General features: G+C 44.8%; 1 protein-coding gene across 3 annotated transcripts in view; it reads right to left on the bottom strand.

Moving 5' to 3' along the window:
• FTO (FTO alpha-ketoglutarate dependent dioxygenase) overlaps nt 1-17,018 on the bottom strand; it is a 389,551-nt gene that overhangs the window by 100,871 nt on the left and 271,662 nt on the right. The gene's annotated exons all lie outside the window — the stretch shown is intronic.

The following is a 17,018-nucleotide window of genomic DNA, read 5'->3' as shown; positions in this document are numbered from 1 at the left end:
CCTGTGTCTTTAACTTCCCTCACCACTGCTTTCTGCCCTTGGCATACACACATGCTCTTGACATTCCCGTCTTATGAAATGTCTTCCTTCACTCATCCGCCATTTTAGCTGTCACCCTATAACTCTATCTTCTTTCTCAGTCAAGCTCTCGGAAGTAGTCTATACCAACCCTTTCCAATGCCACGGTTCTGCAGATAGTTACATAAAAAAGAGTATACAATCAAATATATTGTGGGACATGCTCTAGGTGGTAGCTTCCTTTTGGACAGTAACAATTAATGTGAGAGTATTCGAGGCTCTAGGAGTTCTTACGGAGATGAAGACTATTCAATTTTATTTAAGCCAATGTTTCCCAAACTTATTTGACCATGGAAACCACCCCCTTTTTAATTCTGCTTAAAATGATTTAACATTCCAAGGATCTAGAGTTCTGAGGATCTGCTTAAAATTATTTAATAATCCCGAAGATCTAGAGTTCTGAAAGGATAGTTATACGCAATGCCTTCGTCTCTCATTGATCCGCTTGAAGTTATTATTAATTGTTACGAAACTTTTTAAATACCAAAAGTATACAGCATAATATAACACACTTGTAGCTACCACCAACTTTGCCAAATCTTAATGAAAAAGATCTAAACCGGACATGGCAAACAAGTTTACAGTTTCCAACTGTTCTGTTTTTCTTGTGCCTTTTTATCTTAACACACATTCCCTTTGTCTTGAATACCCCAACTCTCCTACCCCCACTGTTCTTTGCCTGGAGAAATCCTACTCCCAGTCAAGACTCAGCTCAACTCTCACCGCCTCCAGGAAACCTTTCCCGCACAGAGCCCGACGCGGGGCTCGAACTCGTGAACCGCGAGATCATGACCAGAGCCGAAATCAAGAGCAGGATGCTTAACCCAACTGGGCTACCCAGACGCACCAATAACTTACTGTTTCTCGAATGATGAATGTTGCGGGGGCTTCGTGGTGGGTCTTCCCTGGGCTGAACAGAAGTGTACAAGTCAGTCACCACATTTCCTGACTACTCTGTTGCCCAGACTTCTATACATTTTACCCAGTCACTATCTTTCCTCTTAGGATGCTGTCTCCACTTTCATTTTTCCCTTTCCAAGGAAGTGAGTCAGCTAGGATGTACTCTGCTTTGAGTAGCAGAAAACTAACTCTCAAAAGGGTAAGCCATCTAAGAGGTCTGGAAGTGAAAGGCTTTGAGGCTGGCCATCATGGATCCAGGCTTTCTTTCCATTTGTTCTGCCAGCATCAGTGCACTAGCTTTTGCCCTCATACGTGTCATGTCATGGTTGAAAGCTGCCTGCACAGCTCCAGAATCCTGCCCCCACCCCCCCCACCCCACCCCAACTGTGAGCCACAGTAGGATGCCTTCATGAGGCTGGTCTTTTTATCAGGAAGAAAATCCCTTCTAGAAGCTCCTAGCCCACATGGCCTTATGTCGCACAGATATCAGAACTTGTGTCACACACCCCCTTCTTCCCCGCCCCCACCTGGGCTTGCCAGGGAGGCTGAGAAAAGTGAGCATCTAGCCCAGAGGAATAGAAACCCCTTGGCTGGCTTAACCCAACTGTGATTTACCACGTGTGTCTGCAAGAGGGGCCAACCTCCCTGAAATCAAGGGGCTGAGCCCAGTTGGGATTCTCTTAGCGGGGATGAAGAAGGCAGGGTAGAGATAAGATTGGCTGTTGGGTGGGCAACACCGTGTGCCTGCCAGGATAACATCGGTATGGTGGTCAGGGCTGTGGAACCAAAAGATTCGAGTCTCTAGAATGAGGCGTCTCACTAGCCAACCACAGGCCCTTGGCCGGCTCCTGGTGATCTCTGAGTTCAGTGTTCCTTGGTCTAACAGGAGGAGGATTCCTCAGTGTATCGTGTGAGCTGATTAATGACTTTTAAAACAGAAAAAAAAAAAAAGCTTCTCTTCATCCAACTTCTTAAGTCAGGTATCTCTTGACATTTCTTAATGCAGGAAAACAGTGGTCCATGCATTCGTCTGACAGTCACTGTGCCTCTCCCTTGGGGCACCTTGGGGCACAGAGATAGTTAAGACAACCTCTTCCCTCAAGAGGCTCACTGTCTGGTGAACAAGACAGACATTTACACAAACAGCTATGCTGGACGTGACAAGTGCAATAGTTAAGATCTGTAGAAAGTGCCAGGGACCAGGGAAGGAGGTCAATTTGCTGGGCGGGGGGGAAGGATGCCAAGGGGGCCGCCACACACGGCCGTGCAGGCGGGTTCTGCACATCTTGCGTTTGTGGACGCCCTGGCTACCGAGTCCAGAAGCCCTCTGAAGGGAGGAAACATTGGCAGAGGAAGCAGAGGAAGGCTACAGGTAGGACAAGGTGAAGAAGAGTCCCTGGAGAGAGAAGGGGGGAAAAAAAGTACAATCGATGGAAAATTCGGGATGTAGTCGACGCTGTGGAGCAGACCTACTATTGAGGGAAAGGGGTGGCGGAGGGGGGCGCGTAACGGAAAGGAGGCTGAAAGTCAGGTAAGGCTTTTAAAAAACCTGAGCCTTATCCTTTAGCTGGCAATGGAGAGTCAATGAAAATTTAAAAACATTAACAGTAACTCATTCCTTCAAAGGTTAGAGAGGCCAATCCCATTTGCAAATTAAGTAACTCCTAAATTGCAGGAGTCCTAAATTACTACCAACTCTTACTTAATAAACAAAGAAGGTATTATAATGTTCGGGAAACAACTGTCAACTGCGCTTCTGAGTTTTTAAGAAAGTTACGAGGAAATGAATACCTGTATTTTGTCCTTCCATAAAACTGAACAGGTTAGGGATATATCCCATAAATCCTACAATTATTTCAAGCACAAGGCGTAGCTTTACTGCATTATCGCTTTTAAATAACACATCACCAGATTCTGGTTCCCAAAACCACTTTGGGGAAAAATGCTTTCCTAAGTGACATCACCCCATTTTCCATATAAAATGAAAAAAAATAAAGGCTCATATTCAGAAGTGGCAGGCTACAAAAGGAGGTTTGGTGTACCTTAACAGCCTACTATGGAACCCCCTACTGCCCTGAGAGAAACAAAGAAATAAATTAAAAATATAAAAAAAAAACCCAAATACACATAGTTGAGCTTAAAAGAGGTGGGCTGGTTTTCCCCTTATCCATTAATAAAATAAATCACTGTATTTCATATTCGCAGTCATCTCTGAAAGTTCTCCTCTTAATTGCCCCATGGCATCATGTTTTATTTTAGTAAAGTTCAGATTTTATTGCCAGGGACTAATGGGCATAGAGTCCCTGAAGAACTTGTTTTAAAACATTGACCAGTCAACCATAAAAGGGATATTAAAACAGCTACAGAGGCTAAATAAGAATTAAAAAGTATAGCCACTTATTTTTAAATTAGAATCCTCTTTCACATTTAGGAATATAATAAAATGTGTCATAAACTTTCTACTTTCATTCCAAAGTATTGTTGTAAGGATCAACGGTAATGCAGATACGATCCTGCTACGGTTAAGCAGCACTCATTAAAATCAAGTGCTGTTTTTAAGCATTATGAGAGGCATTTTAAAATTATAAATGATTACAAAGTTATAAAAGCCTTCCGAGGAGAGAAACAGAAAAGGAGAAACAGGGGAAGGATCTAATGAACGAGGCGGTTGATAAACTCATATATAGCATCAGTAGGTCAAAATTCACAAGGCCAACAGGGTCAAGTCCTGGTACAGTTCTGAGATTTGTATGGATCACTGTTGTGTCATTTTGTGTCCTGCCCCCCAGTCTTGGGATCTTTTTCATAACCACGTAACACCTTTCACTTGACGGATACGCCAAATTCTTTCCAAAGTTTTGGTATCAACGATTAGCAAAGACGCCCCATTTCGTAAGTGGGAAACCGGCCAGGAGAGAATCGATCTCCTAGCCTCGCCTCAAGTTCAACCTGAGTGGGGCACACAGATCCCCAGTGCCCTGATAAGGGGTTACAGTCCTTCTCTTCTTCCAGTGGCCGAGAAGAGGGCAAGGATTGTTCACTCAGGAGGAACAGTGGCTGCGCAGGGCGGGACCGCACACAGAACGTGGAAATGGCTCTTTCAGGCTTCCTTCTGAAATAGGGCACTAGGCGCACAGAGGGAAGATGGCTTTTCCCAACAGAAGCACTCTCTGGCCAAATAGGACAGACACAGGATGTTCAACCGAAAGGAACAACCTTTTAGTATACACGATCTCTGAAAAGACTCGGAAACAGAGATCTCAGCAGAGATCCAGGTTGGTGCCAGAAAGGGGGTGGCGGGGCGGGGTGGGGGAGGGCAGTTTCAGGAGCAGGATGGCAAAGAGGCCCAGAAGCTACCTCATTTCTAATTCTGCAGCACCTTCCGTTCCTCTCGACAGCTTTAAATAAAGGCATCTTGAACTGGTTTAGATTAGCCCCCACCAGGCACATTTGTAAAGATAAAAAGAACACGCTTGTTTTCCTTCCTCTGAAAGGGGGCAGGGAAGAGAGAGCAGGAACGTTCAGCCGGGCCTTACGGAGGAGAGAAAACAAGAGTCAAGTATGTTCTTATCCCTGTGTTGAAAAAAAAAAAAAAGAAAAAAAAAACAACCCAGGCCATGTTGCTTTGAAACTTCTGACTCTCAAACTTCTGGTCCTCCTTTTACCCCTGGGACACAGAGACAGCAAGGAGGAAAGCAAGGCAGGCAGGAGGTGGGGCGAGGAGCCGGGGCGGGAGCGGGGGGAGGGGAGGAGGGCCATGTGTTTTTCTTCCTCATCCTGTAGTTCAAGGCGGCAACTAGCTTGTGTAAACATTCGGTAGCCCATCTGAACCCTATTTTAGAACAAAACAATTTCAGTTTTAAAGTGTTTGAATGACTTTAGCTAAATCTGAGGATTTGCCTATTGAATCTGGAGCTGTTCCCTTTCAACTCTGAATGAAGGAAGAATTACGAGGCTAGAGTCATTCAGTGAGGGCTGTCTGTCCTGGCACTCAATCAAAGGGATGAGGATTTGGAAAGAAAAGCCTACAGGTGATCCTCCAGGAAGCACACCAAGCAGTTATCAAAAACATACAAGTTCAAAGCAGCTCAATTTTCATATGTTAAATGTACTTGGATGCAGCCCCGGGCTCCTTTCTAGGTAAAAAATTGTGTGAAAGCTGTTTGTACTTGCATACTTAGCAGACAAGGGAATAACAAAGCATGTGGTACAGCGGTGCCTGTGCTGGGTCCACCTCACCCCCATGTAACACAATAAATCAATCTTGTTCTCTCGGTGAAACGCAATCTGATGCTGTGTCCGGGCTTCCCAGACCCGTCCCTGACTCCTCGCATCGTGGCGGATATTCATTTAGTTCGCCAGTGCGAAAGGGCCGTCACAACACAAATGCCGTGGGGTCAGGCGCCCGGCATCAGCAGCTTAACAATTAACAGTGCGCGCTATTCACCGGGCTCGGGTGTGATTTTCCCAAACGCCATGATCTGGGTTTAATGGCGTATTACCTACTTAATAGCTTCACTTGGGCACTTTGGAAAGGAGAAAGAAAGGACACGCACACTGAGATTTAGGTTATAGAAGAGGGTACGTTTTGGGTGGCCTTCCTGTACTAGTGACTCACCAAGTTTATAATGCCACGGAATTCTGCAGGGCACGCACAGAAGGATACAGCTCCCCGTGGTGTGCCCAAGAGAACTCCGAGAAAATTAACGCATAATTTTTTTTAAGTTTATTTATTTATTTTGAGAGAGAGAGAAAGAGAGAGCGAGCATGTGCACAAGTGAGGGAGGGGCAGAGAGAGAGGGAGGGAGAGAGAGAGAATCCCAAGCAGGCTCCACACTGTCGGCACAGAGCCCGATGTGGAGCTCGAACCCGCGATCCGTGAGATCATGACCTGAGCTGAAATCAAGAGTTAGATGCTTTTCCATCTTACAGGTAAGCAAACTAAGAATTAAACGAGTAGCTTGCTCACAGCTGGGTAGAGCCCAGATTCAGACCTAGGACGCTGAACACAGGGTCTGTGTTCTTCACGGACCTGATTCTCTCTCCCTATACATGACTTTCTTGAACTGGAGTTGGCTTTTATGACTAACGTGATTACCAGCCTACTGGGCTAGAGCCCCCAGTGTCCTCCTCAAATCTACCCCTTCCCTCCTTATTGCTAACCAACTGCCCGTTCTCATCGCCCTACCTGGGTGATGTCGCTCTCTTTCCGGCCTGGCGCTCTTTCTGCCAGTGCCCACGTGAGGTTTCGCCACATCTTGCTTTCCCAAGTGCAACAGGCCAGCTTGTGGTTTCTTTTCTCCACGTCTTCGCTCACTCCGTTCCCGAAGCTTGACATACCGCCTGCCTCCTTCGCGCATCACGATCCCCTACATTCTTCCATGCCCAGGTCAAAAGAAGCTTCTCCCCCCGATCTTGACTACTCTCTCGGCTGTGCTCCCAGAGCCGTCAGCCAAATCTTTATTTAGTATGTATTTCATCCTCCTTGGCATTCTATTCCTCCAGACTTCCTCACCCAAAGCCCCCACGAACTAAACTCCAAGTATCATGAGTACTGCTTAGTATTTAGTTTCATTTCTGGGGTACCGAGGGCTTCCACGTGTATTTTTCTGAACTTGGAAAAGTGCAAGGCAGGGAGAAAGAGTATCTGAAGATTCTTTCCAGGTCACAGATGCTTGATTCAGGTGATAGCAGACAACAAAAACAAAGGAATAACAACCACCACCACAACAAACCCTAGTATGACACGCGGTAACACTAGGCATCAATGCCAAACTGTCCGGGTTAAAAATCCTCCTTCTACCGCTTATTAGCTCTATAACCTTGGAAAAGATTCTTAACTTCTCAGCGGGGTGGCGGGGGGGGGGGGGGTCCAATTTCTTTACCGCAAGCATGAGGGATGACAATGTTAGCTACCCCGTGAATTTGCCGTAAAGGATTAAACAATGCAGGAAGCACTTAGAACAGCACTTGGCACATAGTAAGTGTCGGATGGATGGCAGGTCTATCGCTACGTGGAGGGAATATTTCCCTTCCTTGACATCTAAGACACTAGCTTCTTAAAACAGGGACAAGAGAGAAGGAAGCATTATCGTCCATGCTCTCTCTTTGAGAATCCGAGATGAAAAAACTCTAAGAAGTTGAATATTGCAAACTCTGCTAGACTTTTTTTTTGTGTGTGTGTGTCTCATAGCTCAGCTTAAGGCCCCGACACAAAAGAGCAAAATGCCATAAACCTGGCTCCTCCTGGCTGCTTATTGTCTTGGTGCTGAACGATCAATTTGAAAGTACATTAAGTCATTTAACAGGTCACCAAGTAGCAGAAAGCTGAAAGTTTAACCATATTTACAAGGAAGAATTATATGAAAATATTTTTACTGACACCATAAAAACCACCGTTAAAAATGGCTGCATTGAAATACTCAACATGTATGGGACAAATGGGCAGCTCTTAAAATACTACCTGGTTCCAGACAGTCCAAATTTTGTGTCTCGTTAGCAAAGAAGATAAGTGACTTTGTCTGAAATGATGTTTTATAAATCCTATTAACAGGCTATAAGGGAGGCCGTGGTTCCCAAAACAGGAGAACTAATTTCGGAGTTCAATCCCCATTGTGCCTACAAAAGGTGGGGGGAGCAGAGGGGAGGGGCTGTTTGCAGCCAGATCCACTCACCATTCATTCTATTTTACACTATTCAAAATACCTGCACCCTCGTTAACAAGCACAGAGGAAAGTAAAGTGGCCTTGTCGAAGTCAGGTTAAAGCAGACCTAGGTGTGGCCCCAGGTGGCCCCGTGGCCCTTCCCGCCGCGCGTGGGTTGTAAGAGCCAGCGAATACGACGTACAGATGGATGTGCCCCTGTCTGCACAAACCCACAGGACACTGTCCTTTTCAACTCTGCATCCAGATAAATTATAAGGCACTTGTTGGTTCTTTTACTTTTTTGAAAAATAGAAGTGATACGCTCTCACCACCACGTAAATAATAGCACGGCGCTTTGTGTATACTTTTTTTTTTTTTTTTTTTTAAAGAGCAGGACGTACTCCAGTGATGGGTGCAATTTTGTTTTTGCCTTTTCTTGCCAAAAAGAAAATATGGCTTTAATAGAAGTTTACATCTGCGTGGTATTACATGCATGTAAAACAGATGTAACCTAATTACATTTTCATTTAAATTGCTAAATAGCTACTTAAGTAAAAAGCTAAAATAACATACAAACAACAGTTACTATAATAACAAGTGTACTTAGAATTGAATGAAAAGGATCAAAGCTGCAGCATATAGAATTTGAGTTGGTCTTTCAAAAAGAGAGCGACTTCACAACGCTGCCTTCATGTAACTCAGTAATTTAATGTCTCTCCAGCTCAGCCTAAAGACACAGCTCCACTCGGCCTAGACACATGGAAGGAAATCCATAGAGTTTATATAAAGACTCTGGGTTTCATGAAGATTAGACACACTCTACTAGAGATTATATAGCAAACCCCTAAACTGGAAATTAGAATTCCAGGGCAATACAATCAGCTTGATTATGGTTTTCAGCAGACCTGTCTAGGCTGAAATCAGAAATGGGCTCCCAATCCTGAGATCAGAGCACCCTTTTGGGATTTTCTGCAGAAGACAACAGTACATGTGAGCCATTGCATATTCATGGCCCGTCCCTTCCTGTGTGCCACACAAAGAAAGGCCCGTCAGAAGGATCCAGTGCATTTGGGACGATGTTCAGCTTTGGAGAAGGGAACGCGTGGCTGCTCTTCACAAAGGAGGCCAAGGCAACCCCATGTTGCCAGGCTGAGATGGCTGAAATCCTCAACGGTATGTTCTGGAAGAACACAGACCAGCTTAACCTAGCCTTGCTGAGTAACGTCCACGGCCAGCTTTCCTTTTGTTGATTCCGATCGCATTTTTCACAAAAGCGGGTGGCAGTGGTTGTTGTTTTAAGCAGTCTGAGAAGAAAACTGGACATTGAGAGCGTTAGCGTGGTATAAAATGATTTCAAAATTACGGCAGTCTATCACCAAAAGCAAAGGCTTTGGTGCTGTAATGCCTCATGAAAATACTCTCACATTCGCTTTCTTCTCTAAACTAGACCAGCCAGTTTTTCTTAATTTTGCAAAGAAGTGTTGAAAAATAAAAGACTTAGATCTAGCCAGCCCTATCGGATCACGGGTCTGAAACGTTTAAGAGGAATTAAGAAAAAAAGAGAGAAAGAAAGAAAGAAAGAAAGAAAGAAAGAAAGAAAGAAATGGAACATCTCTCCTAAAACTATGGGTTTCAAACTGAGAACGTCCTTATCAAAGACATGGACAAACTCTTTTAAAAATTAGCTTTAAATTATATCCCAGGATACCTATCTTTACATGTACAGTTAGCTCCTGGCTCCCCTTTTCGTCCGATTTGGCGAATGTCCTCTCTCTGGAGGTGAAGGATCAGAGGTGAGGCACTGAAAGATGTGGAAACGGAAAAATCACCTGGGGCCAGCATCTGGGGTCAACACTGGCACTCCTTCCTTGATGTTGCCCCGAGACGGTATTTTAAGGGGCAAGCAAAGGGCTGTAAGTGTGCATACTGCCTCTCCCTTAACTATTCTACAAACAGCCTGTACTTAAATCTCATCAAAGACCAAACAGGGCTCCCATGCATTCAAAGTTTGGTGGCAAAGGGGCGCCTGGGTGGCTCAGTCGGTTGAGCGTCCGACTTCGGCTCAGGTCGTGATCTCACAGCTCGTGAGTTCGGGCCCCGCGTCGGGCTCTTTGCTGACAGCTCAGAGCCTGGAGCCTGCTTCGGATTCTGGGTCTCCCTCTCTCTCTGCCCCTAACCCCGCTCGCATTCTGTCTCTGTCTCTCTCAAAAATAAATAACCATTAAAATTTTTTTTTTTTTTTTTAAGTTTGGTGGCAAAGATTTTCTTTTGCTTTTTCATACCTGGGCGTCTTACACCCAAACCGTGGTGATTCCCTGCCCGAAACGGTCTCTGGATCTAGTAACAAGGGGGCTTGTTTGGGAAGGGGACAGGAAACATAACTTCAAGAATCTTCTCCTCCCACAGCTACTCCCAAAGCCAAGGGCTTTGGCTTGGTCTCTTCAGATCGGCTGCTGTTTGCTTTCTGCAAAGGGTGTTCGTAATAAAAGTTTCACAATGTGTTGAGAACGAGTTTGCAAACGACAAGTGAAGGCTTGTCATGATTTTGTAACCAATTATTTCATTTGTGTTTTATAAATCGGTCATAAATGTCATTGACTAATTGCTGTCCTCCCCCTCCCCACCCCCCCCACCCCCCCCACTGGAACAAACAGGCAACCTTGTACCACTCTTGCCAGGGGCCAAGAATTAATGGCAGGCTTTAAACTAAACTTCACCTATTTGGAAGGACATCAGTGGCGGCTGAGGACACACTGTAATTTCTCTACTCACCACCACGCCTCTCTGCCCTGAAGAACAAACATATTTCCATCATTCCACTCTCTACCCAAGAAACTCAGATGCCAGGAGAAAGGGTGAAGGACGGCCCCAAAGAAACAATATTAAAATAATCATATTACAATATCACGGACTTCGTCAAAGTCTTATCTGATCATTACTAAACCAGCAGTTACTCAAAAGCACACATTGAGTGATGATTCATCTGTTTGACCGTGGCACGAACGCTGTCTTCTACTGAGGCTTAGTAGCTCTGGGAAAGGAGATGTGTGTGAATAACGTCCTGCCTCACAGTGAACTTTAAAGAATAACCACATTCCAAAGGCTGATGCCAGAGGCGGGGAGGAGAGAGAAGTAATTACTTTGTGATGGGTTAAAAGTCAGCAAGGAAAGAAAGCTAAGGGCGGCTCTGTCCTACCAACTTTTCTGGAACTCTACTCTCTTAGTTAGGTCAGCCTTGACAAAGGATCTATGACTCTAAAACAAAACAAAACAAAAGCACGAAAAAATGACATAAATGTGAGAAGCTGCCCTCGTTTTCAGAGTAACTACATTCTTCACCATAGCGGTGGAGTCTACAGAATTGTTCAGTAATTGTTCAGAACCCACCCAGCTACGAACACCTCCCTTGGAGAATGAGAAGGTACTGCCACGAAGCACCCAGCTCCCCTTCTGTCCATTTTGTGCAAGCTGAAGTCACGACCGTGGCTTAGAGGCCAAACCCAGCCCTCACACATGTTTTTCAACTTTAAAAAGAAGTTAGCCGTCAACATTTCTACGGAAGTACGTTTCGTTAAAAAAAAAAAAAAAAAATCTGGATTTCTGGCTTCTTCCGGAAAAAAGAGATCTGGCGGGTGCATCACAACGGGATCACCTGGCCCCATGGCCGGCAGTGGGCTGGTCACGGCGACCGCGGGCTGCAGCAGAGGACTGGCTGGCTGTCCTCTTTCGGCTTTAGTGTGCTTTCTGGTTCTGTCTGGTGCCCTCAGCTCTCTCCCACACTGTACCTCGCCCGCCTCCCTCGCTGACATTACCTGCTGGCTCTTGTGCGGATCTGGGCTGTTTCTGCTGTTTTGCGTAACTACTAATTAACTGCTCTGCAAATTCCCTATTTGAAGGGGTGTGGGGGCGGGGGGGAGATTGCAGAAGACCTGAGTCCCATCGAACAATTCCAACTGTGACCAAAATTCCACTCGGTGTTTGAGCTTCAGAACAACGCGTGCCACACATCCCTGTGCCTGCCTGAAGACATCTCGACCCCCATCCGCTCAGATAACCTAGCGGTCAGCCTCTCCTCCAGGTATCCAATACACTAGGGGGTCTGTGGCATGTTTTGTGGGCAAACTATGAAAATGAACCACACTATTCTCTAAAGGAAAAAAAAAACCCACCACATTCTATTTTTATTGACTCGTATTACTACAAATTAAGTCTGTTCAAAGTTGACCTATCAGACATGCATTTTTCAGCCCCACTTTTTTTTTTTTTTACAGTTACGATAGAGAAAAACCATCCATTCTTCGTGATCTATTTTTTTATAATGAGGACCACCAAAAAATGCAGAGAGGAATCTCAGAACCTTTGGAAATAAAAATGAATGTACATATTTTGTGCTAGCTGGCGGTAATTACTTTACCATGTGAGGCTCAGGGTAGGTAGTAACGTGCAATACCTTTAAACTGGGAGCTGTCCCAAAAAACAAACAGGAAAAAAAAAAAAAAAAAAAAACACCTGACCTCTGACCCTGTTTTGAAGCATCACTACCCGCATGGGTAGTGTTTGCATGTTGAAATATTTATTTCCTTCATAAAAAAATCTATCTGAATATCCAATCTCTCAGCAGAAAAGAGTCTTATTTCCATGTTAGCAGAAGCCCTTAAGTAATTTGGGGCTATGATCTGAACACTACAAGCTTTACCCACTTAAAACTTTGCCAGCTTCAAGCTGCATATTTTTCTCACCAGCTCCTCATTTGCAAAGCATATTAGAGATTCAGGTGAAAGGTGACCAAGTTTCCATAGCTCGGAAGCCCAGTTAGAAAACTAGGTTTCTTGGGCAGAGCCGCCACGAGAGCAGTATTTCTGGGCCTTCTGTCACTCGAAGACAGGGCTTGTATCACCAGTGCGGATGAACAAGTTCTGACGAGCAGGTATTGTAATGGCAACTTTCGGGACGAGGTGTGGGAGAGGCTGAAACCTCTCTGAACCCTCCAGGCAAACAAGCGATGCCACTGAAAACGCCTCTGGATTGTGACATTAGGACACAGGAACATCGTCAGGGTAAGGCTCTCTTTATCCGCTCACTGATCATGGTATCTGAATGAAAGGCCTAATAAAAGTCACTTAGACTTTAGTTTCCACCACGAAAAGGAAAATTGAAATCTCACGTAAGGCGCCCTCCCTGCATCATATTCGCAAAACTGGGCAGGCCAAAGGGGGGAGGTGCAGGTGAGGCGTGCCGTGCCTTTCCACGAGCGTGCAACCCTCCACCTTCACGGGCAGTGAGGTTGAGATTAACAGCCCCCCAGCTCCTCCTCTGCAGTGCTTGCCAATGAGAAAGTGTGGTGGGGTCAGCCTTTGCCTCATCCTTCTCGGAGGCCCAGGATCCAGATACTAAAATTAAGCTCAGAATGGCTCTTAAAAGCCATTTAGGGCTTTCGGTTTTCCTTCATGGCTGCTGACATTACTTACGAGGGGAGATTGCTTTGCGTTTTTGGTGCAATGATTGGGGGAACACAAAGGAATATGCCACTTGAACTTTACCTCCAACTGAAAAAGAAAAACCACTTAAAAACATTTTTTTTTTTTTTTTTAATGTAAGAATCGTTGACACGACCTTCCCTCCAAATTTGACGACAGCTCACTAGGCCTGAAATACTGTGCAGAATCCATGCTATCCCTCTGAGGAAAACTGGCTAAAGTCTGTTTAGCCTTGTGTACAACGTGAATCTGTGGGAATGTAGAATTCTGTAATTCCAAAGTACGACAGAGTGGTTTTTGCAGCTAATCCTGTGTCCGTTATGGTTGCTCTAGGAAGGAAAACAAAACAAAACAAAAAACCCAACTATGTTGCAATGAAAAAGAAAACTGTTGTGTACCGAGCTATTTAAATACAATCTTTTCTCTTACCCAAGAACTTCCCATTTAGATTTATGATAAGAACAAGCCTAACTCCTAGAGCAGGAGTATGCCCCCGCCGGACAGAATTGTCAGTAGCTGGCTGTTCAATGCTGCTTCGGATTTACAAGCAAAAGGTCTTACAGACAGCTGTTTGGATCCTAACCTGCTTGGAAGGAGAGGCACTTTGTAGGACATACACGCTGTTGATCGGGGCCTCAGCAAGCGTCTCCAGCACCTTTGGGCAAATCAGAAAAAGGTGCCCCGTGTGGGCAAGCAAAGTCTCCCGGTTTGGAGCATGAGCTGGACATTAGCTCTTCTTCACAGCGGCTCCCTTACCCAGGAGCCCATATGCAGAGTGTAACCTGTGTGGCGAGTCCTGAACGTGACAGATGCAGAAGCGGGGCTTTTTCTCAGCCACTCTGGTTTCCATGTAGCAAAAGTTTTGCCAAATAATCTTACCAGGGGGTGCCTGGGTGGTTCAGTCAGTTAAGCGTCCGACTTCCACTCAGGTCATGATCTCCCTGTTTCCAAGTTCAAGCCCCACGTCGGGCTCTGTGCTGACAGCTCGGAGCCTGGAGCCCGCTTCAGATTCTGTGTCTCCCCCTCTCTCTGCACCACCCCCGCCCCGGTCCCGGCCGCACTCTGTCTGTCTCTCTCTCTCTCAAACATAAATAAACGTTAAAAAAAATAATCTCACCAGAACACAGAGGTCAGGGACTAATTTCACAACTGATAAAATGGCCTCGGGAGCATCAAGTTAGAAGGATGAGGAATAAATCAAGGGATTCCAGTCAGGAATAATTAGGAGTCGCAACAGAAAAGTGCAAAGGCATGTGGTTTCACGACACGATTAACCAGTTCTTCTAGACTTAAGGGTGGGACTGGTTCTATCTTCTTCATAGTTCGACTCGTGAAGGCCACACACAGCTGGGAGCAGCGGGTTGGGTTCCCTCACTGGTAGGAAGGGCTGTGCGTGGCCTGCTGGTAAGCAGCAGAAGCTTGGAAGCCGGGTTTTCAAGTCTAGAGATGAGAGTTACTGAGCTCGCATGCTTTGGCTTCAGGCTTCCTGTGCAAGCCAAGAGCTCCAAGGACGGGGCAAACTGAATGAAGGCCAACGGGAAGGGAGCAACCAAAGGCCAACCAAAAGAGCTTCAGAAATGACCAAAAAAGCTGGCACGTCTCAATTTTAGCATGGACCTAGGAAAGCAGAGTTAGTGACTGCAGAGTCATGTCAGATGTACGGAGACTTCCTAGTTCTCTTCTTTACCTCCATACTGGGATTCTGCCCCCAAAGTTAGTTATAATTGTCAAAGACTAGTGACACCTTGATAATGAGCTTGTGACTTTGTAGCTATTAACAATTAACATGTATGCCTCCAAAGGGGGGGGGGGGGGCAGAGATTGACATAAGACACAAGAAATTCACATACATACCCACAACCAGGAAACATGAAAGATGTCCAACCATAGTAGTGACAAAGAAATGAAACGAGAGGTAACTTTTTGCCCATCAAATTGGCAAAGATTTTTTTTTAAACGGTAATATTCCATCCTCCCAAACATGAGAAGAGAAAGGCATTCTCAAAAACTGTAGATGAAAATGTAAATTGGAACATCTTTCTGAAAATCAAGTGGGTAATGTTTTATTCAAACACTCACTGCACACATATTTATCAAGTACTACAATGTGTTGTGAACTTACAAAGTATACTTCCTTTCACCTTGTAATTTGATATCTAGAAATTTATTCAATAAAGGCTCAAAGATTATATAAAAGGATATCTGTCATAATATTTAAAAGTGAAAAGGTGGTGCGTGGGTGGCTCAGTCGGTTAAGCGTCTGACTTCAGCTCAGGTGCTGATCTCACAGTCTGTGAGTTCGAGCCCCGCGTCAGGCTCTGGGCTGACAGCTCAGAGCCTGACGCGGGGCTCGAACTCACGGACCGCGAGATCATGACCTGGCTGAAGTCGGACGCTTAACCGACTGCGCCACCCAGGCGCCCCTACAAAAACTTTTTAAAACAGAAATCTTTCTAATCATACACTCGATGCTAACAGTTCTGGACTGTAAGATTGAGGGTAATTTTTGTCTTTTTCTTATACTGTTATGTAGTTTTCGAATATTCTACAAGGAGAATTTATTAATTTTAAAAATAGGAGGAAGTACTGAACAACAACAAAAGAATCCGCTGAAGGGCAAGACGTATTTGCTGTTTTACAAAAACAGCAAAATGGGGACGTAAAAACCCCAAATGTACCCTTCAGTGGAGATTTACAAATCCTGAAGATATGCAAATTTGGGGTCCTGAAACAATGTTGAAGGAGCCTATGTAAACAGAAGCAGTAAAGGTTCAAAACAGAAGATCCATCAGAGATGTCCCAGCTTAATCTCTTCATTGGATAGTTGTGGCAACAAAGACCAAGTATTGCAATGACCCAGGGTGCCCGGCTTCGATTCTATGCCTTTTCCATGACACTAGGGACAGCAATAGGTTCCATCTACATTTTAAGTGCCAATCAAATGGTGGTAGCTGTTCACTATGCTCTGTTGAGAAGACTATACAGGAGCTCAGGAGGGAAGAGGCAGTCAGATTAGTGACATCTGCATGGGCCAGAGAAGGGGGAGTGTTGGTAGGCATGCCTCATACATGACATTCTGCAAAAAAAAAAAAAAAAAAAAAAAGACAAAATACTGTTCTCCAAACCAGGTGTTTGTCACTATAAAATAGTAAATGTTGGAGCACCTGGCTGGCTCAGTTGGTTAAGCGTTCGGCCTCGGTTCAGGTCATGATCTCACGGTTCGTGAGTTCGAGCCCCACGTCTGGGCTGTCAGCACAGAGCCTGGAGCCCGCTTCGGATTCTGTGTCTCCCTCTCTCTGCTCTCCCCAGCTCATGCTCTGTCTCTCTTTCTCCTTCAAAAATAAATAAACATTAACAGTTTTTAGAAATAGTAAATGTCTATTTCTAGGGGAACATTTGATATAAATTAGGACTAAATACAATTATGGCTCCAATGGGCTAAGAATGAAGAGGAAAATTTATACTTTCCGATTGAAAAGGGGCAATCCCAGGTTTCATAAAGGGGCAGCATCATGCTTCAAGGAAATATTTATACTCCCTCCACACAAAGAAGCTGGGAGGCAAAAGCAAAAAAGTTGAAAGCGTAAATGCATGCCTTTCCTCTGGAAAGTGTTAAATTGAAATAAAGTTCAAAAACGTGAGGGATATTGCATGCAAGTCTTGATGCTAAAAAAAGCCCGAAACCAATCAAGCCTTGGAGAAATTTCAAAAGTGTCCACTTCACAAAAAAGTTAATAATGAATGAAGTCTACTGAGACCTGTTAAGTAGGGTGTCCATAGGGATAAGACCTCTACAGGGAAGTCACACTTGTGAAAATGAATAGGAAAATAGTAAATAAAATGCCAGCAGGTCAAGTCCATCTGTGTATTACATCACAATCAAGTCAGGTCCATTCCAGGAATGCAAAGATGGTTCAAC

Source organism: Panthera onca, chromosome E2 (assembly GCF_046562875.1).
Source record: "Panthera onca isolate mPanOnc1 chromosome E2, mPanOnc1 haplotype 2, whole genome shotgun sequence".
Classification (NCBI taxonomy): Eukaryota; Metazoa; Chordata; class Mammalia; order Carnivora; family Felidae; genus Panthera; species Panthera onca.
The sequence above is the reverse complement of the archived record's forward strand: the minus strand, read 5'-3'. Positions and strand labels throughout refer to the sequence as shown.